This window comes from Phytophthora infestans, genomic scaffold (assembly GCF_000142945.1).
Source record: "Phytophthora infestans T30-4 supercont1.10 genomic scaffold, whole genome shotgun sequence".
NCBI lineage: Eukaryota > Oomycota > Peronosporomycetes > Peronosporales > Peronosporaceae > Phytophthora > Phytophthora infestans.
Genome location: NW_003303749.1, coordinates 459342 through 468426, shown reverse-complemented (window position 1 = coordinate 468426; position 9085 = coordinate 459342). Strand labels below are relative to the sequence as shown.

Genomic DNA, 9085 nt, shown 5'->3' with positions numbered 1-9085 from the left:
GTTTGATTGGTCCGTCTAAGCGCCGGTTGGTTTTAGTGGTAAAAATATCTCGTTGCCCAACGAGATGCCCCGGGTTCGATTCCCGGACGGCGCATTCTCTTATGCCACCCTCCTCTTTTATCTCTTTTACTGTGTCGGACGCATCTTTCGGCGTATCCAGTGCGTGGTAGACATCAAGTTCAACCCGCTATGCTACCGCTCGTTAGCTAACCATGCAAATTGCTCGTCGTGCGTGGAAGGTCGGTTTTGGGAGCTGTCGTTGGTATCGAGGACAGCTGCGGACGCGTCGATGGCTGTAGGGATCGGAGGTCAGCTGTTGATAGACAGGATGAGAGTGTGCGAATGCGCCAGTGTGCTTTGGCGATTTTTGTGTGGTGCCGTTTGCCAGGGTTTGTGTGGTTTTGTGGAGTTTTTTGATGGTCGCGTGTTAAGCGCCGTTGGTTTTAGAGATAAAAATATCTCGTTGCCACCGAGATACCCCGCGTGTGAGATTCCCGGATGGCGCATTCTCTTATGCCACCCTCCTCTTTTATCTCTTTTACTGTGTCGGACGCATCTTTCGGCGTATCCAGTGCGTGGTAGACATCAAGTTCAACGCGCTATGATACCGCTCGTTAGCTAAGCATGCAAATTGCTCGTCGTGCGTGGAAGGTCGGTTTTGGAAGCTGTCGTTGGTATCGAGGACAACTGCGGACGCGTCGATGGCTGTAGGGATCGGAGGTTAGCTGTTGATAGACAGCGATGGAGTGTGCGATGCGCAGTGCCGTGAAGGCTGGTTTTGGCAGCTTTTCTTGGTATCCGAGACCACTGCCGACCGCTCGATGGCCTTTCGGATCGGAAGTCCAGCTGTTGATAGACAGGATGGGGACGTTTCCAGAGGAGCGCAGTGTCGTTAACGATTGTTGGTGGTGCGGTGTTGCAGGGTTGTGTGGTTTGTGGGGTGTTTGTTGGTCCGTGTAAGCGCCGTTGGTTTAGTGGTAAAATATCTCGTTGCCAACGAGATGCCCCGGGTTCGATTCCCGGACGGCGCATTCTCTTATGCCACCCTCCTCTTTTATCTCTTTTACTGTGTCGGACGCATCTTTCGGCGTATCCAGTGCGTGGTAGACATCAAGTTCAACCCGCTATGATACCGCTCGTTAGCTAAGCATGCAAATTGCTCGTCGTGCGTGGAAGGTCGGTTTTGGAAGCTGTCGTTGGTATCGAGGACAACTGCGGACGCGTCGATGGCTGTAGGGATCGGAGGTCAGCTGTTGATAGACAGCGATGGAGTGTGCGATGCGCAGTGTCGTTGGTGATGTTGGTGGTGCGTGTTGCAGGGTTGTGTGGTTTGTGGGGGGTTTGTTGGTCCGTGCAAGCGCCGTTGGTTTAGTGATAAAATTATTTACGTTTGCCAACCGAGATGGCCCCTGGTTTTCGATTCCCGGACGGCGCATCTCTTATGCCACCCTCCTCTTTAATCTCTTTAACTGTGTCGGACGCATCTTTCGGCGTATCCGGTGCGTGGTAGACATCAAAGTTCAACCCGCTATGCTACCGCTCGTTAGCTAACCCATGCAAATTGCTCGTCGTGCGTGGAAAGGTCGGTTTTGGGAGCTGTCGTTGGTATCGAGGACAACTGCGGACGCGTCGATGGCTGTAGGGATCGGAGGTCAGCTGTTGATAGACAGGATGGAGTGTGCGATGCGCAGTGTCGTTGGTGATGTTGGTGGTGCGTGTTGCAGGGTTGTGTGGTTTGTGGGGTGTTTGTTGGTCCGTGCAAGCGCCGTTGGTTTAGTGGTAAAATATCTCGATGACAACGAGATGCCCCGGGTTCGATTCCCGGACGGCGCATTCTCTTATGCCACCCTCCTCTTTTATCTCTTTTACTGTGTCGGACGCATCTTTCGGCGTATCCAGTGCGTGGTAGACATCAAAGTTCAACCCGCTATGATACCGCTCGTTAGCTAAGCATCGCAAATTGCTCCTCGTGCGTGGAAAGGTCGGTTTTTGGAAGCCTTCGTTGGTATCGAGGACAAACTGCGGACGCGTCGATGGCTGTAGGGATCGGAGGTCAGTTGTTGATAGACAGCGATGGAGTGTTCGATGCGCAGTGTCGTTGGCGATTGTTGGTGGTGCGTGTTGCAGGGTTGTGTGGTTTGTGTGGTGTTTGTTGGTCCGTGTAAGCGCCGTTGGTTTAGTGGTAAAATATCTCGTTGCCAACGAGATGCCCCGGGTTCGATTCCCGGACGGCGCATTCTCTTATGCCACCCTCCTCTTTTATCTCTTTTACTGTGTCGGACGCATCTTTCGGCGTATCCAGTGCCTGGTAGACATCAAGCTCAGCCCGCTATGATACCGCTCGTTAGCTAAGCATGCAAATTGCTCGTCGTGCTTGGAAGGTCGGTTTTGGAAGCTGTCGTTGGTATCGAGGACAACTGCGGACGCGTCGATGGCTGTAGGGATCGGAGGTCAGCTGTTGATAGACAGGATGGAGTGTGCGATGCGCAGTGTCGTTGGTGATGTTGGTGGTGCGTGTTGCAGGGTTGTGTGGTTTGTGGGGTGTTTGTTGGTCCGTGTAAGCGCCGTTGGTTTAGTGGTAAAATATCTCGTTGCCAACGAGATGCCCCGGGTTCGATTCCCGGACGGCGCATTCTCTTATGCCACCCTCCTCTTTTATCTCTTTTACTGTGTCGGACGCATCTTTCGGCGTATCCAGTGCGTGGTAGACACCAAGTTCAACCCGCTATGCTACCGCTCGTTAGCAAACCATGCTATTCGCTCGCCGTGCGTGGAAGGTCGGTTTTGGGAGCTGTCGTTGGTATCGAGGACAGCTGCGGACGCGTCGATGGCTGTAGGGATCCGGAGGTCAGCTGTTGATAGACAGGATGGAAGTGTGCGATACCGCAGTGTCGCTGGCGATGCTGGTGGTGCGTATTGCAGGGTTGTGTAGTTTGTTGGGGTGTTTGTTGGTCCGTGGCTAAGCGCCGTTGGTTTTAGTGGTAAAAATATCTCGTTGCCAACGAGATGCCCCCGGGTTCGATTCCCCGGACGGCGCATTCTCTTATGCCACCCTCCTCTTTTATCTCTTTTACTGTGTCGGACGCATCTTTCGGCGTATCCAGTGCGTGGTAGACATCAAGTTCAACCCGCTATGATACCGCTCGTTAGCTAAGCATGCAAATTGCTCGTCGTGCGTGGAAGGTCGGTTTTGGAAGCTGTCGTTGGTATCGAGGACAACTGCGGACGCGTCGATGGCTGTAGGGATCGGAGGTCAGCTGTTGATAGACAGGGATGGAGTGTGCGATGCGCAGTGTCGTTGGCGATTGTTGGTGGTGCGTGTTGCAGGGTTGTGTGGTTTGTGGGGTGTTTGTTGGTCCGTGTAAGCGCCGTTGGTTTAGTGGTAAAATATCTCGTTGCCAACGAGATGCCCCGGGTTCGATTCCCGGACGGCGCATTCTCTTATGCCACCCTCCTCTTTTATCTCTTTTACTGTGTCGGACGCATCTTTCCGGCGTATCCAGTGCGTGGTAGACATCAAGTTCAACCCGCTATGCTACCGCTCGTTAGCTAACCATGCAAATTTCTCGTCGTGCGTGGAAGGTCGGGTTTTGGGAGCTGTCGTTGGTATCGAGGACAGCTGCGGACGCGTCGATGGCTGTAGGGATCGGAGGTCAGCTGTTGATAGACAGGATGGAGTGTGCGATGCGCAGTGTCGTTGGCGATTGTTGGTGGTGCGTGTTGCAGGGTTGTGTGGTTTGTGGGGTGTTTGTTGGTCCGTGTAAGCGCCGTTGGTTTAGTGATAAAATATCTCGTTGCCAACGAGATGCCCCGGGTTCGATTCCCGGACGGCGCATTCTCTTATGCCACCCTCCTCTTTTATCTCTTTTACTGTGTTGGACGCATCTTCCGGCGTATCCAGTGCGTGATAGACATCAAGTTCAACGCGCTATGCTACCGCTCGTTAGCTAGCCATGCAAATTGCTCGTCGTGCGTGGAAGGTCAGTTTTGGGAGCTGTCGTTGGTATCGAGGACAACTGCGGACGCGTCGATGGCTGTAGAGATCAGAGGTCAGCTGTTGATAGAAAGGATGGAGTGTGCGATACGCAGTGTCGTTGGTGATGTTGGTGGTGCGTGTTGCAGAGTTGTGTAGTTTGTGGAGTGTTTGTTGGTCCGTGTAAGCGCCGTTGGTTTAGTGGTAAAATATCTCGTTGCCAACGAGATGCCCCGGGTTCGATTCCCGGACGGCGCATTCTCTTATGCCACCCTCCTCTTTTATCTCTTTTACTGTGTTGGACGCATCTTCCGGCGTATCCAGTGCGTGGTAGACATCAAGTTCAACGCGCTATGCTACCGCTCGTTAGCTAACCATGCAAATTGCTCGTCGTGCGTGGAAGGTCGGTTTTGGGAGCTGTCGTTGGTATCGAGGACAACTGCGGACGCGTCGATGGCTGTAGGGATCGGAGGTCAGCTGTTGATAGAAAGGATGGAGTGTGCGATGCGCAGTGTCGTTAACAATTGTTGGTGGTGCGTGTTGCAGGGTTGTGTGGTTTGTGGGGTGTTTGTTGGTCCGTGTAAGCGCCGTTGGTTTAGTGATAAAATATCTCGTTGCCAACGAGATGCCCCGGGTTCGATTCCCGGACGGCGCATTCTCTTATGCCACCCTCCTCTTTTATCTCTTTTACTGTGTCGGACGCATCTTCCGGCGTATCCAGTGAGTGGTAGACATCAAGTTCAACCCGCTATGCTACCGCTCGTTAGCTAACCATGCAAATTGCTCGTCGTGCGTGGAAGGTCGGTTTTGGGAGCTGTCGTTGGTATCGAGGACAGCTGCGGACGCGTCGATGGCTGTAGGGATCGGAGGTCAGCTGTTGATAGACAGGATGGAGTGTGCGATGCGCAGTGTCGTTGGCGATTGTTGTTGTGGCGTGTGCAAGGGTTGTGTGGTTTGTGGGTGTTTGTTGTCCCCGTGTAACGCGCCGTTGGTTTAGTGATAAAATATCTCGTTGCCAACAGGATGCCCCGTGTTCGATTCCCGGACGGCGCATTCTCTTATGCCACCCCTCCTCTCTTATCTCTTATACTGTGTCGAACGCATCTTCCGGCGTATCGAGTGCGTGAAGACATCAAGTTCAACCCGCTATGCTAACCGCTCGTTAGCTAAACCATGCAAATTGTTTCTTCCTGCAGGAAAGTTCGTTTTGGGGAACCTTTTCTTGTTTTTCGGAGCACAACTGCGGAACGCTTGGTGGGCTTAGGGATTCGGAGTTTCAGCCTATTATAAAACAGGAAGGGGGTTTTTGAGATGCGCAGTGTCGTTGGCGATCGTTGGTGGTGCGTGTTGCAGGGTTGTGTGGTTTGTGGGGTGTTTGTTGGTCCGTGCAAGCGCCGTTGGTTTAGTGGTAAAATATCTCGTTGCCAACGAGATGCCCCGGGTTCGATTCCCGGACGGCGCATTCTCTTATGCCACCCTCCTCTTTTATCTCTTTTACTGTGTCGGACGCATCTTTCGGCGTATCCAGTGCGTGGTAGACATCAAGTTCAACCCGCTATGCTACCGCTCGTTAGCTAACCATGCAAATTGCTCGTCGTGCGTGGAAGGTCGGTTTTGGGAGCTGTCGTTGGTATCGAGGACAACTGCGGACGCGTCGATGGCTGTAGGGATCGGAGGTCAGCTGTTGATAGACAGGATGGAGTGTGCGATGCGCAGTGTCGTTGGCGATTGTTGGTGGTGCGTGTTGCAGGGTTGTGTGGTTTGTGGGGTGTTTGTTGGTCCGTGTAAGCGCCGTTGGTTTAGTGATAAAATATCTCGTTGCCAACGAGATGCCCCGGGTTCGATTCCCGGACGGCGCATTCTCTTATGCCACCCTCCTCTTTTATCTCTTTTACTGTGTCGGACGCATCTTTCGGCGTATCCAGTGCGTGGTAGACATCAAGTTCAACCCGCTATGCTACCGCTCGTTAGCAAACCATGCTATTCGCTCGCCGTGCGTGGAAGGTCGGTTTTGGGAGCTGTCGTTGGTATCGAGGACAACTGCGGACGCGTCGATGGCTGTAGGGATCGGAGGTCAGCTGTTGATAGACAGGATGGAGTGTGCGATACGCAGTGTCGTTGGTGATGTTGGTGGTGCGTGTTGCAGGGTTGTGTGGTTTGTGGGGTGTTTGTTGGTCCGTCTAAGCGCCGTTGGTTTAGTGGTAAAATATCTCTTTACCAACGAGATGCCCCGGGTTCGATTCCCGGACGGCGCATTCTCTTATGCCACCCTCCTCTTTTATCTCTTTTACTGTGTCGGACGAAACTTACGGCGCTTACACGGCCCGACAAACACCCAGCACAAACCACCATACAACCCCTCGTTTGCCAACCACGCAAACCACCCAACAATCGTTTAACGACACTTTTGGGAGCTGGCGTTGGCATCGAGCACAACTGCCATCCTTTCTATCAACAGCTGACCTCCGATCCCTACAGGCCATCGACCGCGTCCGCAGTTGTCCTCGATACCAACGACAGCTTCCAAAACCGACCTTCCAAGCACGGCGAGCAATTTGCATGGTTAGCTAACGAGCGGTAGCATAGCGCGTTGAACTTGATGTCTACCACGCACTGGATACGCCGAAGATGCGTCCGACACAGTAAAAGAGATAAAAGAGGAGGGTGGCATAAGAGAATGCGCCGTCCGGGAATCGAACCCGGGGCATCTCGTTGGCAACGAGATATTTTACCACTAAACCAACGGCGCTTGCACGGACCAACAAACACCCCACAAACCACACAACCCTGCAACACGCACCACCAACAATCGTTAACAACACTGCGCATCGCACACTCCATCCTGTCTATCAACAGCTGACCTCCGATCCCTACAGCCATCGACGCGTCCGCAGTTGTCCTCGATACCAACGACAGCTTCCAAAACCGACCTTCCACGCACGACGAGCAATTTGCATGGTTAGCTAACGAGCGGTAGCATAGCGGGTTGAACTTGATGTCTACCACGCACTGGATACGCCGGAAGATGCGTCCGACACAGTAAAAGAGATAAAAGAGGAGGGTGGCATAAGAGAATGCGCCGTCCGGGAATCGAACCCGGGGCATCTCGTTGGCAACGAGATATTTTATCACTAAACCAACGGCGCTTGCACGGACCAACAAACACCCCACAAACCACACAACCCTGCAACACGAACCACCAACAATCGCCAACGACACTGCGCATCGCACACTCCATCCTGTCTATCAACAGCTGACCTCCGATCCCTACAGCCATCGACGCGTCCGCAGTTGTCCTCGATACCAACGACAGCTCCCAAAACCGACCTTCCACGCACGGCGAGCGAATAGCATGGTTAGCTAACGAGCGGTAGCATAGCGCGTTGAACTTGATGTCTACCACGCACTGGATACGCCGAAAGATGCGTCCGACACAGTAAAAGAGATAAAAGAGGAGGGTGGCATAAGAGAATGCGCCGTCCGGGAATCGAACCCGGGGCATCTCGTTGGCAACGAGATATTTTACCACTAAACCAACGGCGCTTACACGGACCAACAAACACCCCACAAACCACACAACCCTGCAACACGCACCACCAACAATCGTTAACGACACTGCGCATCGCACACTCCATCCTTTCTATCAACAGCTGACCTCCGATCCCTACAGCCATCGACGCGTCCGCAGTTGTCCTCGATACCAACGACAGCTCCCAAAACCGACCTTCCACGCACGACGAGCAATTTGCATGGTTAGCTAACGAGCGGTAGCATAGCGCGTTGAACTTGATGTCTACCACGCACTGGATACGCCGGAAGATGCGTCCGACACAGTAAAAGAGATAAAAGAGGAGGGTGGCATAAGAGAATGCGCCGTCCGGGAATCGAACCCGGGGCATCTCGTTGGCAACGAGATATTTTACCACTAAACCAACGGCGCTTACACGGACCAACAAACACCCCACAAACCACACAACCCTGCAACACGCACCACCAACATCACCAACGACACCGCGTATCGCACACTCCATCCTGTCTATCAACAGCTGACCTCCGATCCCTACAGCCATCGACGCGTCCGCAGTTGTCCTCGATACCAACGACAGCTCCCAAAACCGACCTTTCACGCACGACGAGCAATTTGCATGGTTAGCTAACGAGCGGTAGCATAGCGCGTTGAACTTGATGTCTACCACGCACTGGATACGCCGGAAGATGCGTCCAACACAGTAAAAGAGATAAAAGAGGAGGGTGGCATAAGAGAATGCGCCGTCCGGGAATCGAACCCGGGGCATCTCGTTGGCAACGAGATATTTTACCACTAAACCAACGGCGCTTACACGGACCAACAAACACCCCACAAACGACACAACCCTGCAACACGCACCACCAACAATCGTTAACGACACTGCGCATCGCACACTCCATCCTGTCTATCAACAGCTGACCTCCGATCCCTACAGCCATCGACGCGTCCGCAGTTGTCCTCGATACCAACGACAGCTCCCAAAACCGACCTTCCACGCACGACGAGCAATTTGCATGGTTAGCTAACGAGCGGTAGCATAGCGCGTTGAACTTGATGTCTACCACGCACTGGATACGCCGAAAGATGCGTCCGACACAGTAAAAGAGATAAAAGAGGAGGGTGGCATAAGAGAATGCGCCGTCCGGGAATCGACCCCGGGGCATCTCGTTGGCAACGAGATATTTTACCACTAAACCAACGGCGCTTACACGGACCAACAAACACCCCCACAAATCACACAACCCTGCAACACGCACCACCAACAATTGTTAACGACCACTGCGCATCGCACACTCCATCTGGTCTTTTAAAAAGAGAAACTCGAATCCCTTACAGACATCGAAGCGGTCCGCAGTTGTCCTTCGATAAACAACAAACAGCTTTCGAAACCTACTTTCCACGCCCTACGAGGCAATTTGCATGGTTAGTAAACCGAGCGGAAGCATAGCGGGTTGAAACTTGATGTCTACCCACAGCACTGGATACCCCGTAAAGATGCGTCCGACACAGTAAAAGAGATAAAAGAGGAGGGTGGCATAAGAGAATGCGCCGTCCGGGAATCGAACCCGGGGCATCTCGTTGGT

At 53.1% G+C, this 9085-nt stretch overlaps 2 non-coding genes across 2 annotated transcripts; both read left to right on the top strand.

Annotated features, from left to right (window-relative positions):
- The first annotated feature begins 1357 nt into the window (after positions 1-1357).
- On the top strand, positions 1358-1435 carry PITG_26623. The gene has a single exon. It is a non-coding gene; the product is annotated as a tRNA-Gly (tRNA).
- A 1528-nt stretch (positions 1436-2963) lies between these two features.
- Positions 2964-3038, top strand: PITG_26619. Its single transcript has one exon. It is a non-coding gene; the product is annotated as a tRNA-Gly (tRNA).
- The last annotated feature ends 6047 nt before the right edge of the window (positions 3039-9085 follow it).